The 24,994-nt window shown below is 37.4% G+C and overlaps 1 protein-coding gene across 3 annotated transcripts in view; it reads left to right on the forward strand.

Annotated features, from left to right (window-relative positions):
* The window catches only part of LOC103617607 (opsin-3), an 87,487-nt gene that overhangs the window by 29,056 nt on the left and 33,437 nt on the right, over positions 1-24,994 (forward strand). The window lies entirely within an intron of this gene.

Here is a 24,994-nt window from a genome sequence, read left to right on the forward strand (position 1 = left end):
ACAAACAGATATCATGTAGATACTGATTTTGTGGCTGGTAATACTGTGTTCTGAGAAAGCTAGCATATCAGAGTGAAGTCTGCAGTTGTAATGAAGCAAAAACATGTTTACCTGTTTATAAATAAGATATCCATGCAAATTCTTCTTCCTGATTTTGGATTATGACATTTTAATTATTTCTGCTTCTTAATCTCTGGAAACTTAACTATACAGTAATGCAATTCTACTGTGATTTATTGAGTTATCCCAAGGATCAGCTTCTCTTTGTTATTCTAAGCCACATGTAATTTTTTCTTTTAACTACAACCACCATTACTACTACTACTACTGCTACTACTACTACTCCTCCTACTACAGTGATGTTTCTCGCAGTGGTTTAAGGTGCTCTGCAGATATTCCAAAATGAATGTTACAAAAGACCCTGAAAAGGGTGTGGTATTGTGAAGTTTGAATACCCTTGGGACAGTAATGAAATGGTTTAATGATGAATAATGAGAGAGGAATTAATTTATAGGTGTTCTCTAAAAAGCAATTCTCTAAAATGTTCAGATGAATTAACTAAAGGTGTTAAATGGGAAAAAAAACCCCCAGTAAATCCCTGAACTGAGGCTCTCCTACAGAATTAAAGTGAATGTAGTTTGCTTTGATTAATCATAAGGAATTAAGTTTGATTGTCTTACACAATTTGTCAAAACTTTGAGAACACTTGAAGCCCAAATGGGAAATCTTCTCCTCTTTGAGTACTGAGTGGGCCAGTAAAATCCCTTTGATGAATCACACATTAGTACTCTTATTAAACGTTGTGCAATAGGGAAAAACTTCCTGTGATTGTAAACCATTAAAGTGAAGTATCAGTCCATATCTGATCTCTGGGCAGCAGTTTCTTTTGCCATCACCTTAAAGTAAGAGGCAGGGTCTTGGAATATGTGGTACTGAAATCATGCAGAAGATGCATGTTTCTTAAAATTTTGGCTTCTCTTTCATTCAGATCTCACTGCCCTTGCTGACAACAGCCACCATCCATAGCATGCAAATACTTGTATGGGTGAAGCTTCTGTAGCCTCCAGTGCTGAATGGAGACTCACGTTACTCTATTCACTTTTTTTTAAATTCACTTGTATCAAAAGTACTCATAATCTCTGATCTGCCTGATGGGTGTCAAACTGTGGCAAACATACTGAGGGAACAACGTATCATAGAAACAATGTGTGCTCTCTATAGCCATTTTGGTCATGTAGACTGGGTAGACTGGGTGGAAGATAAGGTTGATTTATTAATGAGCTGTCCAGAGGAAAAGAAAAAAGAGGGAAGGAATAGCATTTTTCACTATCCTCTCTCCATTCTCCTCATGCCTTCCAGAATGGTCAGTAAGCCTGTTGGGTGCTGAGGTTAGAGGATCCTGAGAAATTTTGTAAATGGTGGAAGTGAAAGAGAATCGAACCCAATCTTGCATAACCTGTTGGAGGGACAGGCCTTAGGGAACTAATACTTGTTAAATGCAAAGGAACTCCAGTGAGGATTAGATCATATCTTTAAAGTTAGGACTAAGGGTCCTAAGAGCTGCCTGGTACTTGTGAAGTCTTGAATAGCTAAACCCTAAATTTTTACACTAAATATCTAATGCTTTCCTGGTGTTTGTAAAAGATTTTCTTGATAAGTTATATTTCACCAAAAAGAATCTCAGTCAGAAAACTCATCAGTCCTCAGCTTTCTGTGATGTACCGGAAGCTATTTTCAGTACCATAATCCTAAAACCTTACATTTCATAAATTTTCTGTGACACATATGTAAATTTCTAGTGAACATATCATGACACAGTCACTGAAGTACAGGCCTCTTTCCCCTTAGTCTGAGGTCCTTTAACTGTTCTGTAATAAATGGGATAGATCATGAAATGCTAAAGTATGTAATGTTTCAAACTAGAGGAAGCAATGAGCAATATGCAAATGAAAATATAGTAGTTCTTATCTAAAAGTAAAAAGAGTAGGTAGGATACTTTAAAAAAGATTAAGAGAGTTTACTATGTTAATTGTAATGCTGTAACTTTCTGGTGTGGGCAAAAATAATTACCTTGCAGTTTTCTGGCCATGTGAAGTCCTCCTGTGAACCTCTGTGTCACATATTTCAAGTAATGTGGGAGCATTGCAAACATACTAAGTGCATTATCCCAACTTCAGCTCCTTGCTGCACCTTCTAACTGCATTTCATAATTTTGCCAGATCTCCAGAAGTTTTTTATGTTAGAGCAATAATGGTCTTGCACCCTGAAGTCAAGAGTGTGGGAGTTATGCCATTATTAATAGTGTAGTGTACATTTATTGAGGTGGAAGAAATATCTTAAGAGATTTGGGAGACTTAATGCAAGAATTGGCATAGTGCCTTCATTTTTTGTTTTCATGCACCGTGATTATAGGTCTGCCTTTCTCTTTTTCTTCTCAAAATTTAGTCAGGTGCTGTAGCATTCTGTCACTTGAAGCATTAATAGATCCCATGAAGTCATCTGCAATCTGTGTAATGGTAAAAAGCTCAATGATTTCACTAATACAGGTTTTATGAAAGATCATCTTTTCAAGGAATTACAAGTCAATAGCATCCTTGTATGAATAATGTTAATAGCAAATGCCGTTAAACAGCATAAAAACACAACTCCACCATTATCTCAGAGATCTTGCCATTTATCAAGCTTGAAGAACCTTAGGAATTACATTTATTTTTTTAAAGTTATGGGGTTTTTTTCCATGATGGCTTTATCTGGATGATTGCGTCTGATCAAAGGGGCAAAGTTTTCTCCCTCACAAAATTTATTCGCATGTATTTTATTCATGCACATTCTACAGCACAGGGGAGGGAAATTGAGGATGGTTTCTTTTTCCTTGTACAATTACTTTTTTTTTTCTTTCCAGTTTTTGGCTTGTGATGCTTCTCTGTGACTCTACTGTTGCATTCCCTCTGGAAAAAATTTCTTTGTGAAGTCAGTGTCAGTTGTTTACACTTTGAAAAGTGAGCTCCCAAATGTGGAATTACAGAGATTAGCATTGTGATCACTGTAGCACAAAAGACACAACATTATTAAAATCCTCCACTGAGGGGCCCAGAGAACTCATGTGAACCAGCCTAATGAAAATTAGCAAACCTTTTAAAAGAGATCTCTTCAGCCTGCATTATCTGCATTACATGCAAAAATCCTGCTCAAGGACAAGAAGAGCCCCAGAAGGTTGTTCCAAGAAAAGTTTTCAGTTTGCTTTTATAAAAGACTCTCATCTCATTGTCAGTCGTCTTTTATTGAAAGCTGTGCCTGAACAAAGCTTAGCAACTCTTCGTGAAATGTAGCTGGGACATGGAAAACAATGAAAAGGACTGCAAGCAGGGCACAAAGACTTAAACGTGCAATTTGTACTCAGTGCAAGAGACTGTGTGTTGAAGTGGGCAAAGGGCCAGTGTCTCATGGGGTTCTGGAGTAAATTGACTTACAACTTGACCTGATAGTCCTACCATGTGACGTTTTCTTTTTTTACTTTTTTTTCCTGTCATTATTCCTGTTCTACTTGGAGTTTGTCTTTGAAAGGAAAAAAAAAAAAAAAGAAAGAAAAGAGAAAAAATATTCAGGGAAAATTTTAAGACTATATGAGGCAGAAGTTGGCCTTGCCAGTATGTCTTGTCTTCCAGCCTGTGATGCACCTGTTAATGCTTAATTCCTCAAAACTTCTAGTTTTAACTAGTGACCAAAATGTGAGTCCAGGCAGTGGAATTACCCAACTATTTCCCTTTATAGCAGGTTTTTTTGTTTCTTCTGAAAAGTGCCACATGATTTCTGACTTCCAGATATCACAGGAGAATCAGATCACCTTTTTTTATCCCATGTCCTGACCTTTATGAGTTTTATCACCTTCTTGGGGTACTGGGAAAGTCTTAGTTACACAGTAGAGAACTCTCTGGTCCTCTTTCTTACTTCCTCTTCCAGACTTCAAAGTACCAAATTTAGTGGAGGAAAAGTGCTTCCACCTCTTGTGTAAGAAGTAATGCCCCAGAGTGAAATTATCACTCGATTATAAACCCAGAGAAACTAATTTTTAATTCTCTATGGTGAGATTTTGTCTCTAGGTTATTTTTTAAAGACTTGAGTATAAACAACAGTGGTGGTTTTGAAATCTCCTGTGCCCACAAAGGAAATCTAAGAGAAAAAGGAAAGAAGAGAGGTAAATTTTTATGATTTCTGATTCCTTAATCTTGTTTTATATCTGTACTATTTGGAACAGTTCAATTATATCTGTAAAAACATTTCCTATATCCTTATTAATTAAAGTAGTCAGGAAAGGACAACAAAGTGGAAGGACCACACCTGTGAATATTTCTAGTTTTCCATCTCTTTTGGGAATGATCATTTGGAGGAAGAGAGCATATTAGGGCAGAACTTAGTGATTTAAACTGAACAAAAATCTTCACGTAATACAAAGAGTAGGATGGGAACGTAATTATTCCATCATTCCTTCATATGCTTCATATGCCTATTTATAGAGAAACTTGATTTTCTGAAACTTCAGCTCTGATGGCACTAAAGGTATGATTTATATAGAGAAAACTGATAAAGCAATTATGAACCATTAAATTTTAACTTCTTTTTAATCCTAAATAAAACCAGGTTTGTAGCCATGGAAGCAAATTTCAAAATTTTTGTAGTTGTTTAATTAAGAAAATAAGTCCTAAGAAAAGTAATTCAGTTGAAGATGATGTTGACCTGGTTGTATAACTCCTGTAGATCATCCCTTTCTAATGTGGTTAAGTACATTTGGGATTTAATTTAATTTCAAGTATGTTTGACCCTTGCTGCATCTAAGCCTAAAGAGTCATCTGTACTCATTAGACAGCCATATCTTGTTATATTTTACTATATGATCAGAAATTTTATTTCTTCCCTTTGGATCTTCATAGACATTTTCTCTCCTAGTTTCTGGTGGCATAGAACGAGAATGATAAGTAGTTTTGCCTTTAATGTTTAAACCTTGCCATAAATATATAATAATTACATCTCATTCAAAGCAAAAAGAGATTTAGTTTGCAAATAAATTAATAGATGTTTTCTGTCACATCATCATGAAAATAAGGGAATTTAATTAATACAAATCTCAGGTTGAGAGAATTGGAATAAACATACAAAATGTAATGAAAGGGGTCTGTTGTATTATCAAATGCTATAAAGTAATACAGCCTATCATAAAATAAAATAAAAAATAATATTTCCAAGTCTTCTGTACAGCATTCAGCACGCACATAGCAGTAAATATTCAACATTTTCTTACTGGTGTCTTGGGGTGACTTTGTGACGTGTATCCCCTATCTCTGCCCCATGCCCAGAAAATTACTGTGCCTTTAAACTGAGCCAGAGAGGGGGGAGGAAAACCTGAGCAAAACTGCTTCAAAGCAGTTTGCAGCTTGTTCAAGGTCACACAGAGATAGAGACTTTTTTTCAGCTGTGGCAGGAGAGCGAGAGTGGGGAAGGCACCCGGCTTGCTTTTGGCCGGGTTTTTTTCAGCTCCTTTTTCTTTCTCCAGAGAGAGACAGAGAGTTGAACTTTTGTTTTCCTGGGAGTTTCTTTTTTCCCTTTTTTTTTTCTCTGCTGGACTGTTTCAACATCAGAATACATTGGGAGGAATTTCCACCGAGTCCTTGGCCCCGGAGGTGGGCCCTCCACCCCATCCCAGCTCCAAGGAGGGGGAGAGAGATTTACGGAAGGACTCTGAAATTTTCCCAGGTTTCTCTCAGCAGGCCGAGAGGTATTATTATTTAGCATCATTATCCTTTTCCTGTGTGTTTGTTAAATAAACAGTTTTTATCTCTTTCACTTTCCTTCGAGGAAAATTTATTTTTTTCCCGAACCTGGTGGGGGAGGGATGGTTGTGACCTGCCTTCTCTCAGAAGATGTATTTCTAGATTTGGCCAAACTGGCACACTGGGCAGTTGTTTGACCTTTGCCAAATTCTTCATGTGCAAGCCACTACACAGCCAGAACACAAACCTGGCAACAGACCATTTTTTGGATTCTGTGATGATAACAGGAACATTTTGTGGTAACAGACACTCAGGCCATGTTTTTTTTATTGTTTGAGTCCATGGTATTTGCTATAAGAATGAGCTTTAAATTATGAGAGCAATTTACATTCCTTTGTAATACTGTATTTTTTTCAGAATTTCTAGATCATATCTTCAGTAGAAAAGCTGACTGCTTTTTGTTGTTTCGAAGCAGAGGAGCACTGAAAGACATTAGACTGCATATAGCATGTATCTGTGATCAGTGATCAGTTCTTTGAAGTTCTGATTATTTTCAAGCCTTTTTGGCTTCTAACATGATCAAAATTATCAGAATACTGTAGGTGAGGTGATATCTGGAACAGCTGTTTTGAAAATTATTGGTAAAAAAGCCATGGAATACTTGGAAAAAAAAGACAAAAAGTCATATCTTGCTACTTCTTAGTAAGTTATTAAATTGTGTTGAATATGTAATTTATTCAGACTCAGATTGCAATCAGTAGATGGTATTACATGCATAAGAAATCCTTGCATATCAACTCTTTCTGTTTAAAAGTTTTCTGATAGTTTCTATAACCACTCTCATCTTCATGGCCCATGAGTCCATTGTTTCTTTTCTCCTTTACCCTCACACCATTCTTTACATAGATAGATCTCCTCCTTCCTTCTTTCAGTAAAAGATTTCCATACATTTTTTCCTTTGATGGTTTGAAGGTGCTGTGAATATACACTGATTTTCCAAGGCTTTGCAAAGCTGATACTACTATTCCTAATGTACTGAGGGAAAGCACGTGGTTTTGAGAAATTACATGTGAGAATTCAAGGCATTTTAAGAATATAACTAGCCTAGTTTTTTTCTCTCTATGTTCCTTCTGTATCCAGTAGAAAAAGAAAATCACATCAAGGAGATTATTCTCAAAACCAGTAACTTTTGTCAGCTGCTGGTGCATTAAAAGAAGCAAATTATATTACAGGAAAACAAGGAAATAGTTGGACCTTGCAAAGAGGATACGGTGTATCAATAATTTTTTTTTTTTTTAATGGTACCTGTTTTCAATTATTTTCAAAACAATGCTATGATAGTTAAATTATTATGCCATTATGTCATTGTTATTTTATGCTGGGTCATAATATAAAGTACAAATGTAGCATAACTTTTCAAGCAAAATCTGTAGCATTCTGACACTAACTTCTGGCATTCATACTTTTAGAAACAGCGATTTTCAGATGTCAGTATTTCATATTTCAGACAGTTCTATCCTTACATTTTTGTTCAAGGATATTTCAGTGAAACAAGTGCTTATTATTCCTGTTAGCTGATTTTTTTTTTTTTTTTTTAGTTTTATTTTAATGTGAAGTCTGTTTGAATAAAAAAAGTTGCTTTCATTAGCTAGGAGGAAGATTTACTAGCATGCTTAATTTTTAAAGAGCTTACTTAGTCTTGTACTCTTTCATAACTATTAGGGTTTTCCCTGGAGTTGAAGTGATTATTAGGTAGCTATCATGAAGACATTGTAAATATAGTATTGATTTTTGGGGTTTTCTGCTTTCAACTGCAAAAATACTTCAGTTTTGCACACTATGTTTATACCAGTTTTTATTAAAGGATTCTCAAGGGAATAAAATTCAGTGTTTTCTGTAACAGTGGAGAAAAATGTCAAATCCTGAGAAATAAAGGAAAAAGGTCACATTTTTTTCTTCGTGTATAGCTTTGCAAGGCTTATAAATTCACCATCTCAGCTTTTAGGAGAGTAAAGTTATGATGAGTCAATCCAACATAAAATACCTTTCAAAGTTTTTAAGGACTTTAGCAGCTGTGCTTGCACAGACACATGTAACTCATGAGTGACAGGTATATTCACTCAGGGTTATTCTCAGTATTTCTGATTAAAAAAGCAGGTCATCAGATTCATCTTTATTTTTTGAGGTCTGATCATGCTGGAAGGGAAACAGACATGAGAAAAGATTATGGTCTTCTTTCCCCCGTGCTTGCAGAATTATAAATCATTAGTTAATTTTCTGCATTTTGCAGAGAAGCAGTGATAAAACTTTAGCATAAATCAGGCACTGCACAAATTCATTGTAAATCAAATTAATGGCTGGTCAGAAAATAGGAATAGTGTGTTTGCCACTTTTCATACTTTAGATAAACCAGGGGAAAATAAGTCTGTCATAATCTTTAATAACAAGCTAATAGAAAATTAAGATCTGATGCATTAATCTCTGAATGCTCTATGTCCATAAAAAATAGCCTGTGGTTTCATGAGTCTTTCAGTTTCCAGCAATTGGTGTACATTAATACCAAGCACTAATAACATCTCAGTTCAGGGTATGATTTAGTAAAGGTTTTTCCTGATAAGGAAAAGCATAAGTTTTTTTGTTGTTGTTGTTGTTTGCTCACCACTTATAAAACTGGAAAGGTTAAATGTACAGAAGGGTGTTTTGCAGGGTAAAATATGTGAGGATTTGTACTTACACTTCAGCATGGAAGAACTTAGCTACACTTACTTACTCTTCTGTAGTTTAACTCCACTTCAGAGTAACTTGTGACCTCAGGCAAACTCCCTGACAGAAGACTTGGAGGAAAATAAATTTTCCTATGTGTAGCAGCACTGTAGCATTGTCCCCTAGAGAAACACTTCTGAAGGTCTAACTACAAAAGAACGCTGCTGTACAGAGAAAAGAAGAAATGTGCAATGCCCAAAGGCTTCGTTCTCTGCTGATCACCATGTGCTTGATATCACATTACCTGTGCCATTGTGTGAGAGGCCAGTCCCTAGCCAGTGTTGTCCAGGTGAGACGTCAAAGCAGAGGGCCTTGGTTCACAGCACGTAAACCATAATGTAGATAGCAAAGCCTGCAGTCATGAGTCATGGAAGGGTTTGGGTTGGAAGAGACATTAAACACCATCTTGTTCCAGCACCCTTGCTATGGGCAGGGATGTCTTACACTAGCCCAGATTGCTCAATGCCCCATCCAATGTGTCCTTGAATAGTGCCAGGACACAACTTCTCTGGGAAACCTGTTCCAATGTCTCAACACTATCACAGTAAAGAATTTTTCCCTAATATCCAATCTAAACTTTCCCTCTTTCAGTTTGGAGCCATTCCCCATGTTCTATCACTACATGCCCACATAAAAAGTCCCTCTCAAGCTTTCTTGTAGGTAGATTACCTTTAGTTACTGGAAGGTGCTGTAAGATCTCCCACAAGCCAAATGTACTTCTGCTTTTTCCTAGTGGAGCAAAGAGAGTTATAAAGGATGTTTGCTTTTACTTTTTCATCCTTATTTCACCTCATCATTAGTCCTGTGTTACTTACAGCTCCAAGGTTTCGCATGGGGCACTTGTAATAGCTATTGCTGTTCATTGGTTCTGTGATTTAGCCCCTTTTCCCCTACTGAAAATACCAAAGGTGCCTGAGGCAGTATATATTGGCAGTAACTGAGGGAAATAATTTTACCTGAGAACTTTATCATATAGTCAAGAACAATGGTGTGAAATACCCACATGCTACAGAGGTATGAAAGGGATGCAAATGATTATGTGCTTACGGAATGAAAATCAAAAGCATATAAAAGAAGAAAGGTAAATAAGTAAAATCTAGAATAAACTTTGTTTCAAAATTTCTAATCCAGTGTTTCGTTAGTTTGTAATGCTACCCACTAGGTAGGATTTTTTACCATCTCAGTTGAATCTTGCACATCTGCATGAGTACCTCTGTATAAACACAGATTAAAGTCTTATGGCCAGAGGAATGCAATTGAGTTGTCAAGCTTGTATCACCTTAATAAAAGAAAGGTATTAAACTATGTAAGTTAATGAGAATAATAAGATCATACTTTTTCACTACAAATGGAATAAGTCAAACCTTAGATTCCCTGGATAGTTGGCACTAGAGCTATTTCATCCAAAAACTGAAGGTGAGAAAACCCAGTAAGATTTGTCTTACCATCTCCAATGTTTTCTGATCCTATGTCTTGAGCTTAACCTGACTAAAGCTAAGATGGTCTAACCTATCTGTAATGGATATTACTTTTGCTCAACAATTACTCATATTATAATATTTTTATCACTTACTATATCCTGTATTTTTTATGGTGAGTGTTATACCCTGCTGAAGAGCTAGGCTGAAATGTGTATGCTTCCTTTATGAAACCAACAATAACTTTCAGTGGAGCCAAACCCAGATGTAATATGAATATAACAGACTAAATGAGAGTAAGTACAACATATTGAAAGAGATGCAAAGTTATGTTGTCTTCAGCTTTGTACCATGTTGAAACTCAACATTTATCTGAAATAAAGGTCAGTCTTTTAAATCATACACACTGTAGAAGCAGAACAATTTTTTTTTGCATGTGTCTGTGTGGACTCTGCATGCAGGAGCATGCATGCAGGTAAGTCTGCATATGCAATATTGGCATGTTTCTACATGGTCAGGAACCTTCCTTGACCTTGAAACTAATGGCACAAGCTGCCTGTGTTCATACTACACAGCATTTGGCCTTGAGCATCCTCTGGACCATACATCTCCTTTGAACATGGTAGTCCATATCTTCTTTATTTGCCAAAACGAAAGTGTCTAAAATAAGACAAGGGCTGACTTCCAGCTCAGTAGAGTTGTACACTCCTCTAGTGTGGAGCTGAAAGTTGGTATGCTACACCCTGATCTGTATAGCAGAGGTGTGGGGGAGTGCAAGCCTGTGGCACAAGTTGGAGGACTATGTAGCAAGGATGGAGCCAAACCTCATGCAGCCTTTTCCATGCCACCTACTGGAAGTCATCACTGATGTTTTTGGGCACCTTCTTAGAGAGTTCTGAGGCAAAACTGCAGGGTATCCAAGCATGCTGAGAGTTGAGCAGGGTGGATGATCAGGGATGAGACCTTTATATCACTTTGTGAGGTAGTTTTATGCAGTACAAGGGATGTAGTTATTCATGCTTTAAAATATTCACCTATTCCGTGTCTTTCTTTTCCAAGAAGGTTTAGTTTTAATTTGAGTGTGTGTATATGTGTATTATGGAAACCGGAATTTTCTTTTTTTCTTTAAAGGCAGCTTGTTGTAAGAAAAAGAGCTTTGTGTGCACATGAATGTCTAAAATTTTGGCTTTCTTTCTTGACTTCAGACAAGTGTGAATACTGTTTTAAATAGACCTGGTTGAGAAACAGACTTTCTCATCTTTTTCCAGTTAGAGATTTTTGATGAAGATACTTTTTTTCCTGAGTAAGGGGAACACACACGACACAAGTCTTAACCTCGCTATTTTTCACGGATTAGCAATTAATCAGTATTTTATGTTTACACAATCCTCCTCTGGAACATTCATATGTTAAAAAAACCCCAATATCCTCTGACCCTGAAACCACTCAGGGCCCTGATACCCTTGTAGAGCAGTGCTTAGCCAAAGTGACATGGAACAAAAGATCCTGGAAATCCTTGGAGCTGATGGCCTAAAATGCCCGTGACATCCACTGTCCTCAATGAAATCTCTCTGTGAGGTAACTAAGCACTAAAAGGCCTGGCATTTTTTGGTCTCTATCAGGCATATTGTCAAGGAATGAGAGAAGCCCAGGGACACTTGACTACCACCAGAAATGTCTCAAACTTACATGTTCCCACAGGATGTTTTCATTTTTGTGAATCAGTTTCCCAGTGTAAAACTGTCATGGTAGGAATTATTTTGACCTTAGCTGATCTGTAAATTGCCAAGGAAACACTTCTGTTGCAGTGCAGCTGGCTTATACAATGCTAAGAGGGTTTCTGTGTTTCTAGCTTTGCATTCCCATAATAGTTCATTTTCCCTGGTGTTTAGCAAGGGTAAAGGTGCAAATACTGGTTCAGCTCACTTTACCTTATCAATACAGCAGAGAAATGTTGAGAAGTCATACAATTTTGATGTGAGAATGTGTTCTCTCATGTTCATGCAGTCAACCCAAATTTGTATTATCACAAGTTTTGTTGTGGGGTTTATAGGTCTATACTTGCCTTCCCCCTCCCCCCCCCCCCAGGATATTTTATGGAATTATTCCCCTTTATTAAATTGTTGCTGCTTTGCAGACTATTTGTCTCGGTCTTATGGTGAATCAGTGGAAATTGTCGGCATCTTCATCGACAAGCAGGATGGGGAGCCTAGTCAGGCGCTCCAGGAGCCTTTTATTATTTCATTCCATTATCAGTCTCACATACTGAGTTGAGACAGAGTTGGTACAAAGCTTGTGCTGCCAAGGGCATCCAAAAACTTCCTGGTTGCAAAGCATTTTTAAAAGCTTCTTAGCCAATCAGCATGCTTCTAAAAGACAGCTGTCTTAACCAATCCATAACAGCGCATGTACAACTGTTGAGCACAATACTGGCTTGTTATGCCTTGACATAACAATATACCATATCCCATTATAAGGCTTAAACTTCTCTGTCTTGCTAAGCATATTTTTTGCAACTCCAAAATCTGTCTAGGCCAAACCTAGAAACCCTAACCATTGTTTTAATGTCCTTGGTGCTGCATTACTGTACCTTCTTCTAGTTTTCACAGGCAAAGCTGAATCCTAAATGCTTTTGCTTTATTTTCTGAAACCTGCTGTTATTTCTCACACCTAAAATCCTTTCCACCTTTTGTGTTTCCCCACAGAAATTAGCTTGTGTTGTCTGTAGCAGATTGAAACTGGGATCATACTTCAATTTACAAGTATTTTTTGTCTTACTATACTTACTATACTTATTTCAGTGGTCCTGATAGTAAAGTGAGGGCCACTGTCACAAATGAAAAATTATGGCAGAAATAGGGCCAATAGTATTTTAAACACTGATTTATATTTCGGGCAGCGTTGTATTAATTTGAGTCAATAACAGTTGATTACCAATATTCTGAGTGCCTTTAATTACTAGCCTTGGTAGAATATGACATTAGACCACTCAATGCCCAGTGTAACTCCACTGGATTAAACGCTGGGGCAGTCAGCTGGGTGACTATTAATGTTTGTTTGTTTGTTTGTTTGTAATGCATGGAGGGGAAAAAGTGGGAAAATACATCTGGAGCAGGAGGAAGGGAGCAGTCTGTGGTCAAGAGCACTGCCCTGGCCACAGCAGAGAATTGTGGGGGCCAGGTGGCTGCTCCTGGGCAGGTCTGGGAAAACACACTGCACCCCACTGGAGAGCAGCTTCCAGCAGAGTGAGACCCATCCTGGTGAACTATGTAGAGTAGAGGCTTCTGAGGCTTTTTTGAATTAAGTACTAACATGGCTTTTCAAAACTTCTGCTCCTGCTGGAATAAAAGAGATCCTGTTCAGGCACTTTCCAGTTGGCAGCCGACACTTGATTTACAGGGAGCCTCCTTTACTGAAGGAGCACTCATCTGAATCTTCCCAGGAGAAATTATACCCACTTATAACATCATGTAGAGAGTTTCACATTTCTTCTTATTAGGCAGATGTTTCATTTGAATTTCGCTTCATTAGTAATGCAGTTGTTAGATGAACTCTTCACCTGCTTAATTATAGAGATCTTCATATTAAAAAGCTCAGGAATCCTTATGCAGTAAATCAATATCCCTGTGGACAGGTAAAGGATAGGAAAGTAAAAGATAAGGCCTTAAGTAGCCAATGTTTCCTTCAGAGAAATATGCATAAGGTGCATGAATCTATTTCTCAAGTTATTTTTAATCTGTTGACTCTCCAACTTTTCTACTTCATTCAGGTTTGATTGTAACTTAACCACTGTCCCCTTTGTGGTCTTAATTAGTTCTTGCCTTGTTATTTCAAGGTATAAAACTGAAAAAAAATGAACATTTACTCTTAATTTATAATGTTTAGGGCCCTGCGACTTCACTTCCCTGTTCATTAAGCATATTTTTATTTTCATGGTTCTTCTTTTAAAATGTCTACACCATATCCATCTTAAAACAACAAAAATCGTCTTTGGCTTGAGGTGGAGTCACCTGGGCTTACAACAAATAGGTGATTGTTTGGCTTTTAGTCAGTAGTACAACTGACATCTGCTAAGCAGCTAAATTAATCACGGATGAGTATGTGCTGGGTTGCCTCAGGGTATATTCCAGACCTCCTGTACTTAAAAGTGGTACTCTAAATTGAAATGAGAGATCTGTCAACTAAACAGCTTCTCAGATAATAAAAAGCATGTAAGGTGTTTTCTAAGGGGATCTCAGCAATATTGGACTGTTGTTTCTGGTCACTTACATGGGAGAAGAGGCACAACATTGCAGTTTCAAGAGGCTATAATATTAATTTTATCTGATAATATAACACTTCACTTGAAACTGCCCCAAACATGGAAAGATAGATTTCCATTTACTTGAGGTCTTGGTGCTTATATCTGGCCTATTAAAGATTTAATATAAACAAAGTTTGAATAAAGCTGACCTGCACAGAAATTAAAAAGGAAGAAATTCATAAATATTCTGAGCCTAAATTAAAAACAAACAGACAAACAAAAATTGAGCGAACACTCCCATAAAGAAGGGAGCTTTCCTTACCTGGCAAATACTGAGGTATACACATTTTTATATTCCCATTGAACATACTTAAGTGTTGGTTATATGTCTGTAAAACACTGCAAGCTACTGCCTTGCATAGAGAATAGAATGGATATTGCCACTAGTTCACGATTGCATCTATCCCTGCTTAAATACCAGTAGATCTCTGTTCTGCTCTGATGCCATCAACATGGATCTGGGCATTTAAAAACATCTATCTCTGGGAAAATTCACTTAGCAAATTCACCTTGAATATTGCTTTCTACTTTCTCTATTGTTATGGCTTGTAAGAGCTCAATGAAAGTCCTTAAAGGCCTTACCTGATAGTTTTTTCTCTCTCATTCCCTGAGCAACTTCAGGATATTAGTTCAGTTTAAATGTCAAGTTGAAAGAACTGACTTTCACATTGCTCCAACCTGGCCTTTCTGCATCAATCTTTAATCTTTCTGAAGAAAATTTGTAACTGTGGTTGGTAGTCTGGCCTTGGGCTTTTGTTAATTGCATGCTACCCCGGGAGTCTTTTCTTTTTGTACGTATTATTTCACTATTCAGTAGTGTAAATGCTCTTCTGCCCTGCTTATTCTTCTGTGCTCCAGGATGGTCAAGGCTCAGTAGGTGCTTAGTCATGTCAGCCTGGAACATTTTGGATTTTCTCAATATATAATGAAATGGATTTGCTTGGGTCTCCATTGCTTGCCAAGTAAGTTCAGGATGTTAATTCAGTCTAAATGTCAAGTTAAAAGAAATAGAATTCCAGCCTGCTGAATTGTCTTGTTAACTCATTCTTCTTTTTACTTTGACCTTTCCTTAGGGAGGTACCGGTATTGCTCGATTAGTTTCAGCCTCTCCAGAAGAATGGTGGAATTTTATACAACTATACCATCTCTGAGGTCATAAAATTTCACACTGGACAGGTGTCATACTTGCTTTAACTACATCTATCCCTACTTACTCATTGCACTGTGAAGAATTCTTCTGTCCCAAATCTCAGAAATGAAAGTGTTGCTCACAAGTGAGCCGAATTTGCAATACCTATATTTAACAAATACTGACTTGAACAAGGTTGGCCTTGTTAGTGAACCATTGATAGAATAGTTTATATCTGGACACTAATTATCCCAGATATATTGACCCTATTGAAATTAGAATTAGAAGGAATTCTAGAGAATTATTAAAAATATTGGTGTTGCTTTTTTCTGGCTGTAATTGTCAAATAAAAGCATGCCCAGAACAAAATTAGGCTGTAAAAAAATACTGTTCGAGTGCCAATCTCTTCCTTGGAAAATAAAGGACATGTACAATTGGAAGTGGTATTAATTTGCAGACTGAGAGAGTGAAACACAGATCTGACCACTTGCTGCATGCAAGATCTCCATCCTTAGTGTGTGACATCCTCAGTAGTCACAGCCCCCTTTAGTAAACTTACAGTAAATATCCATGGAGGTCATCAACTGGGAAGTGAGTGCAGTTGATTAGGAAAGCAAGGGACAATGGCCAACAACAATTGTCTGAAGCAGGAAAGCTGGGAGCAAGGCATGTGAGTAGCTTTGTCAGCGGTGGGTATCACATATCAAGGGTGAGGTGATATCATACATCATATATAAACATACATGTATGATGAAAGGCTCTTGGTTATCACCCTTCAAAGAGATGGCAGAGCTGGTTTGAGCAATTTAATGAAAAATTCAGTTCTCTGTTCAGGAAAATCAAAACAAATAAGATGTTAGAAATTGCTAGGAAAGGGATTGAAAGAAACATCCCCAATGTTGTTATACCATTGTATAAACTTGAATATTGCAAGGACTTCTGGTCATCTATTTGAAAAGAATATAAGAGAAACAGAAAAGGTGTGAAAAGGGTAACAAGTGCTATCAGAGCTACAGAAATAGTGTTCAAGGAGAGATTAAAAGTGAGAGAAACGTCCTCAGGAACCAACATTCAAACATTACCATCTTTCAAGTATGGTACTACAATTCAGAGACTCAAGGTGAAATCCCAGATTCCAAGATTATAGTGTGAGCCAAGCTGGAAAGCATCCTGGCCTGTATAGAGAACCACTGAGAACCCTGTGTATATAGCGTTTGAGAAGCAGGACATCAGCTCCGAATTTCCAAGTACAACTCCATAAGCAAGCAAGAGTTGACTGTATAACGCCAATTTCTTCCTTCCCCTTCCCTTACCCTTTTCCTTTCCTTTGCTCCTCCTTTCCCTCTCCCCCCACCCCCACCCCCCATTTTTCCCTCCACTTCCATCCTCTCCTGTCCTTTTCTCTCCTTCTCATTCCTGTTAGTCTCAGTCAACAAGACGCTTGCCAATAATTGTTTTCATCTAAATTAAAGCACTCATTAAGGTATAGCTACCGGATCATGTTTGCTGAAAGAACCATTCTAGTGGAACCCCTATATTAGATTACTCTTACATTTCTCCTGAACAAAACCTGCAGCTGTATGAACTGATGCCTTCTTGGCCACAGTCAGTGGTCTCACTGGCAGAAGACCAGTTTGCCATCTGTTCCACTGCCACTTTACTCTTTCAGGATTCTAATCACCACAAAAAATATTAAAATATACTAAAGAATAGCCACCATGTAGTTTTAATTCATGACCTTCTTCTACTGCACCTTTGTCTGCCCCCTTGGAGTATGTGAGAATATATGGCAAGTAGCTCAAATGAACCATTACAGAGTGCTAGCGATTTTTCTGCTTGGATACAAAATCTGGAACTGTATTGATTGTTTTCAGTTGTCATAAGTACTGTATTCATCATGTTCCCCTATAACCTAGAAATCTGTGCTACCTGAAGAAATCATTTATAAAAGTGCTATCTTTTGTACAGCAGCAGAGTAACAACAATATAATACTGTGCCTGCTGTACTACTCCCCTTCAACAAATGAGAAACAAATTTCAGGGAAAGCCAATATTATTTAGAAGTAAAATTACAAACCCAGATAACTTGTATCCTAATCATCTTGTAAGAGGTTATTTTGGTCTTTTTCTTACTGAAATTGTTTCTTTGCTATAATAATACTTTTTACAGACTCAGAGCTGTCAGGATTCAAAAGAAGTAGTAGTATCAAAGCAAACATAACTTGATGGGCTATTGGTGTTTTTCACTGTTTTCTTCCAAAGTAAGTATACCTATCAGGAATATGTGTTTTACTTTATATGTGATTACAGTTCACAAATAAAAATGAAATGAAGCTTGCCAACTAACCAAGTTTTGCAAAGTTGCACATTTTATTTTTAATGTGTAATCTATTTCTCTTCCTATACTATATCAACAGTATAATTCAGCATCAGTATACTTTACAATTGTGTGTCAGCACTATCTGTATTGTGCTCTTTCTGCAGAGAAACGACAAGGATTTATCTAAGTCTGGTGAAGTTAACACAGCTCATCACTTTTACAAATGCCTGGCTTTCTCCTAGAAATGCCAGTAGGATGCCAGCTGGGTTATTAGTGCTATAAAACTGCCACTTCTTCCCTAAGTGATGATAGTGACTCTATAAAAATCACTGACCTGCCTTTAAGCAAACTTGGTGAACTTCATTTCAGTGAAGACCATTGGTGGCCTGTTGCAAAGTCAGCTGGAAATATTCAGTAGGTCCCCACTTCTCAGGTGAATGCTCTGTGCTATGGGCAATTTTAACATTTACTCAGCGTTAATAGGCTTAGTAGTGGCCTACTAGTCCTTAGTAGGATTTATAAGAGAAAAACCTTCTTTTCTATCCATCAGTCTGGTCATTTACTACAGAAACATCAGCCAAGGAGTTTTGTTTCCCAAAGATACATTACCTGGACGTTTCCAACTACCTCCTTTCCATGGAAACTCCATTAAGTCATAGTTCAGCGACGTCAAATGGGAGGTAGAGGGTTTTTTTTTCCTTTTTGAAGTTTTTTCTTTCTCTCACTACTCTAAAAAAGGCTTTGAAGTCTTTGTAGTTGAATATTCTGAATCAGAACTGCCAACATAATTTGCTTAAGAGTTGGCCAGAATTAACTGTGCTCACATTTTGACAGGTAACCTGGTCTAGTGGATAAAAGGGAAACTGTAGTCGTGATACAACTCAAGTTCTTGACACATGATGTGCCCTTAGCAACTAGGAAGATACTGTCCGAGAGGATTCCCTGTAAGGTGCCCATTCATGGAGATTTGTCAAGTGCTTTCAGCATTTTCATTAATGATATTTATATATAATTAAAAGTCAGTGAACATCAGCAGTGCTCAATGCAAGTGCAGGATTGGTCAATGCAAGCCCAGCATTCTCTTTTTCTTGTATGAGGAATCAAACAAGATAAATAAACATAGGTTGGGAATCAGTACAGTCTAAAGGATCCAATTTGAGTAGTGAGTCCCACACAATTTGTGAGTTTGGGAACACGATACCTTTTTAAACAGAACTTATTGTGGGACAGGTGAGCAGAGGTGTGGAACACCTGACCTTGGTTGTGCTCTGTTCTCTCTTCTGCTTTTGTTAAGTCAAGATATGCAAATTTTGAGAACAGGTATGTGAACATATTTTAAGCATAAAAACACTGCTACTAAAGAGAAGCAGTTGTGACTCATCATGCTTGCATACCCTTACACTAATGGAAAGACACAAGGAAACAATTTCTAGAAATGAAGGTCTAGATCAGATGGTACAAAAAGGTTTGTAAGGATGTAAGTGTTGAAATCATAGAGCAGGTTGTTCAAGGATACAAAATATCTTTCTATCAGACAGTAACTCTCAGGCTGATTGAGGAGTATTTGTCCTGCATGTAGTGCATACTGGGGAAGGGGGAATGATGGGCATCACTAAATCCCTTGAGAATCCTTTCAGCCCTCTGGCTGTAAGATTTTAAGTGCATTAAAATTCATGGAATTCCTAATATTTATTTACAAAGATAGTAAAACCACTTCATCACATAGCAAGAAATGCACAGTACTAGAGTAGTTTATGACATGAAAATGAAATGGTAGGAAAGCAGAGAACTTTCAGTCCTTTGTCTCCACCAGCTGCTATTTATTTTAATGTGCATCTGACAAAGTAATATAAACTTTCAGAATGACAGATTTGTGAATATGTAACAACAGCTATAACCCAAAACTTTGCTGACTCTGTCACATTTGGCATTTGTTTTCATTTAGAGAATATTTTATGGCATGTTTATTATACTTTGGGATGCATATTTCGGTGTTTCTGTTGCATTAGAAAACACGTACTTCCTTTTCTTTTCAAATATTATGTCCAGCTTCAGAAGACAGACAAAGGAAAAGAATTGGTTTAATCTGGAGTTGAACAATCATGTATGCTGGTAAAAGTATAATTCAGAGACATTTTACTAAAAAAGCCCTGTACATATATCTGGTTTTTTATACTCCTTTCCTCTATTTTGTAATGATGATGCTGACTCTGCAGGGAAGACATCTAGATGGCTTCACTTTAGGCCATGATTTTGTTTAAAGCTGAAATAAAGAGAAAATGGCATTTATATCCCTCCCTCAGCCATACGTATGTAGAACTTACAAGTTTTCAAGCATCATTGCTTCCACAGATCCACAGTCTTCCATCAGAGATGATACAGGGGGTAGAAATTGGAAGTCTCTCAACAAGCTCATCCGTTTGAGTTGTAAGCATTTGGAAAATTAATATGTTTTGAGCTATAAAAGAAAGCATCTTATTTTTGCTAGATTTGTTCAAAATTCTAACAAGGAATAGTACTTAAAACACAACTGTCCATCTTTTCTATATTATGTAGGAGTCATATCGTGTTTTTACCCATGTCATACTGCATATCACAAAGCTATGGTCAGAACATATAAATGCTGGGTCTCACACCTCTCAAAGTACTGGGCATGGATAAACTCTGGTCAATTCTTTTAGACTGGGTACTCTGGGACTTGTTCTTCTAGTCTGTTTCTCGAAATGTCATATTGCTGCCCACCAGCTGCCTTATGCTATATCTGACACCTTCAAAGTCTTTCCCATTATTTACACCTGGTTTTCTTCTGTCACTTTTGGGTATGGCATGTCTTAAATATCCTATAAAAGGTTCCTAAAAATGAAGTTTATGAATCTCTGCAAATAGCTCCATATTGTGTTTCTGAAGGCATGATGATTCCGAGTGCTGCAGGCTTGGAGGAGCCGCTCCCATGCAGTTTCCTACATCTTGTTTCCATGTGAAGCAATGTCTGGCTGCCAACAGTGAACATGATGGCCCCCTCTTTAAAGAACCTTTCTGGCAGAGTGTGTTCAGTCCAACCGAGAGGTTGAGCAAGCCCACTACTTTCCCTTTTTTGTTGGGCCCTGATGTGAAGAGGAATACTGCTTTGAGGTGATCCTTAAGGTAGTGTTAGAGGGGTAGACAGAGTAGGTGTTCCCAGGCTGAACCTGTGATGATTGTTCTCCCAAAAGGGTGCAAGAGCCAATGGGAAAGGCAGCATCACAAAAGGCAGAGCTTGTAGCACCAGACTAGAAAAATCTCTGTGGACAAATCAGTAGAAAGGGCCACATATTATACACTAGAGAATATATGTTACTTACTCCATGTCTAATTATTTATTCCTTTCTTACCCATTCCCTGATCTTTTTCTTAGAATCTTTTATACTGTCTTCACCTTCTAATGTCAAATTTTGATCTAATGCTGTGAATACCCCAACTCCAGTATAACTTCTTTTAAAATTTTTTTTGTGGGGGCAGGAAAGAAACTTTTAAAAAGAAAAAGGAATTTTGTTGTTGGTTTGTTTTTGTTTTGTTTTTTATTAACTGTACTTATTCTAAGTAAATCTAAAAGTCAGCTGAAGTACCTCATGCTCTGGTTATTTCCAGTAGCCACTGATGATACAGCTCTGGACTCACAAGACAGAAACAATCAGTAATTTATTAAAAAGTGTTTTTTAAAAACCTCAGAGTTGTATTATTCATGTAGGAGCCTCTTTGTGATTGATAATAAAGAACTGAAAACTGCTTTGCCATATGTGTTGTACCTGTACTATCTGTATTAGTAATAAACTTGTTTAATGAAACTAAATATGTAATATATATATATATATGTATGTATATATCCAATATAGTCTCAGCTTTTGCAAACTGACCAGATGCAGAGAAATGTTTGTAATGTACTGCATAACCCTAACTCCTAAAATCCCAGTGCCTTCTCACCATGCTGTCCCTGTGCTTACATCTTAGGTTCACCTGGCAGGCAGGAGGACTGTTTTGTATTTGCACACCATGTTCTGGAGACACTCTGCACCCATCACCCACCTCATGGGTAGAGAGTTTGTGCAGAGGATTATGGAGTATTTATTACTGGCATCAGTCTACTTTAGTCCTGGATTATTTTGTGTTTAATCACAAGCAGAAACTGCTGCACAGTCAAAGATGGACCTGACGTATCAAACTCATAAAATTGTAACAAACTCTTCAGTTTCTGCTTATCTTGCCTTTTTAGTAATCTAAACCAAAATATGAAACTTCACAACCATTTATGTTTCCTAACTGAAAGTCTTAAAATTATATATAATTTATAAAGGACTGTGTTTAATCCACAAGCTACAGGAAAGGAATTTATATTCCTTTTCTGTTTGCAAAGGTAAATGAATGTTTATGAACACCAGGCTAGGTACAATTCACCAAACCAACTCCCCCTTGCTCGCCCTCTCTGGCCTATCAAAATGAGGGCTAGAGAGACCTAACTTCTTCAGGTGCAACACAATCCTGGGTACACCTCTCCCAAGGAAAAAAAAGTGTGTACACCTGAACTTCAGTCTTATTGGTTAAATTTAAGTTGTCTAACTTAGCTGTGTCCAGTTTGTCATTCTGTGATGAAAAAAGGATTATATACTGTAGAGTGGGATTAAAATCAGGAGGGTATCAAGGGTTGTGCTGAGAGGAGATTAACCAAAGGCTTGCAGACTTCACAGGGTTGGGTTAGTTTTGTTTTGGTTTTTTGGAATACACCGATACCATGGTATGTGTACAAGAATTTGAGGGAAAGAATCTGGAGGAGAACATTTTCAGGCTATTTTTGGCATAGTTCCTATATTTTTAAAGATGTCAATTAGATGAGAGCTTTGAAAACACTTCGTATTTAAATTTTTTGTAGGGTCTATAGGATTTGACAGGCAGATCCAAGCACATCTATTAGGCTTATTTAAATATAAATAACTGCATGTCAAAGCCCTACTCACATGTCCTTAATGATTCCTTGCTTTATGTCAGCAGAAATTTTCAGGAAAGTGGGAGGGGATCCCTCAGTAAAATCTGGGAAAGCCTGACATCTTTCCAGGAGGAAGGGTAATTGTGGTTAGGTACTGAAAGAGTGATGATACCTGAGAGATTTTATCATCTGATTTCACTGGAAGGAGTTCAGCTATCAATCCAGTGGAAAGCAAAGCTCGAATTCTCACACACATATGCTAGCCTGGAGAAAAGTAGCACTAATTGTAAGTGAGAGCTTACATACCTGCAAAAATGGACCTAGGGGAATAGCAAAGCTCCATTTTCAGGGAAAACATTACCCTGACACCTTTTTTTTTTTTTTTCATGCCTCAGATTCAGAGAAAGTCTTCATATTTAGAGTAGAAAAGATTGTGGTTAGTTTAATTCATGAGGCAAAGAGGGTGGTGAGTAATACTTGCATCATAACTTGCTTTTTCCTAACTTTCCTCTCCAAATTTGGATGACTCTGGTGTAAAAATTTTCACATAATTATGGGAATGTGTGTATGTGTGTGTGTGTGTGTGTGTAAAATGTGTATATATATATTTTTAAAATATATAGTGTGTGGTGTGTATATATTTTTCCATAAATACAAATATATATATATATACATATTTCAAAATGTTATTTTTTGTCAGCTTTGATTGAAAACATTTTTCCTTTAGGTGCAGGAAAGCATGCAGTCCATTTCCTATGTAGATGGTAGCATATGTTGTTTAGCAGAAGGTAGCCTAGAAAGAAAACTGGAAAGAGATTTTACACCTGTCAGTTCATCTGTTGTTGAAGAGTTCAACTTTATTACTGATGTTGCATATACACATTCTACATTTTGCTGTCTGTGGAAGAAAGAACACAGAAGCCAAGAAGGAATTAAGGTCTGGCATTTTCCCTTCCTGCTTCAGAAATTCTTCAATGCAAAATACACCAAAGTCAGCTTTAATTTCTTTTTTCTTCCATTTTTCCTTTCCCTTATTGTCAGATGGGCTGTTCAGTCAGTCAATGCCATTGCAAAAGGTTTTAAAACAACAACAACAAAAAACCTAACCCAAACCAGAAGTTAGTTATTAAATTACTGGTTAAAAATATCATTTGTTGGCAAGCTTTTCAAGAAGATGAATGTTAAACTAAATTACTGGCTTCATTTCCTGAAAGAAATCTCAGCACCTTCCATCTTTATAATAGCAAGTTGTGTTGCAGAGCAGCAACACATGTAGCAATACTATAATACAGGTTCACATCTTCCTTGTGTTAAGGACTCCAGAGCTGGATGCAGTACTCCAGGTGGGCTCTCATGAGAGCAGTGTAGAGGAGGAAAATCACCTCCCTCAACCTGCAGTCCACTCCTCTTTTGATGCAGCCCAGGATGCATTTGGGCCTTCTGGGCTGCAAACACACATTGCCAGCTCACATCCAGCTTTTCATCCATGAGAACCCTGAATTCCTTTTCTGCAGGGATGGGCTCAATGACTTTTCCCAGTCTGGAGTAATTTTGGGGATTTCCCCAGCCCGTGCCAGCCCCTGGCACTTAGACTTGTTGAACATCCAAATCTTAGTGTTTGGATAATGCTGTCCCTCACATGGTGTGATTATTAGAGCTGTCCTGTACAAGGGCAAGAGTTGGACTTTGATGATGCTTGTAGGAGTGTCTAATGGACTTCTCTTTCTAAAACAAAACTGTTAATGCAAACCAAATGATAGCTGGCACATACACCTTTAATCTTCTCATGAGCACTGATGCTAGAAAATACACAGTGAGTAAAGAAGGTCAGGATAAAATATTAATTATCAATGACAGGAGTGACACCATGAGCTCCTTGTTTAATATATGGGATTATGTTCACTGTGTTAGTCAAATTGCTGCTAAAACCCCTTTAGAATTGAAAAACGAATCCTGCATCTAAGAGGATTATAGTGTTCCTTAAGCCCACAATAGAATTTCGCTGATTTTAGCAGCAATAGCAGTTATGCTTTAAGGGCAATGTTTAAAGCAATGAATTTCGTATTTAAAGCATCACTTCACCTTGAGGCATTAAGGCAGCTAATTTCCATTTCAATAACAAAAAATTGCAATAAAATCAGTCTTCAGTTGATAAAATATCCTTCCTGTGGACTTAAATTCCTACCCTTAACAGTGACATTAAAATTATTAGCTATATGGCCCCTCGTGTGGTTTTATGGCTTCTGCCTTCTGTATTTGTTGCTATTAACTCATTATGTGGCTCCAGCTGAGCAAAATGCTCATGTGCGTGCTTAAATCTCAGTTTGCTCACTGAACAT

The sequence above is a fragment of the Corvus brachyrhynchos genome, unplaced genomic scaffold (assembly GCF_000691975.1).
Source record: "Corvus brachyrhynchos isolate BGI_N302 unplaced genomic scaffold, ASM69197v1 scaffold83, whole genome shotgun sequence".
In the NCBI taxonomy this organism is placed as follows: Eukaryota; Metazoa; Chordata; class Aves; order Passeriformes; family Corvidae; genus Corvus; species Corvus brachyrhynchos.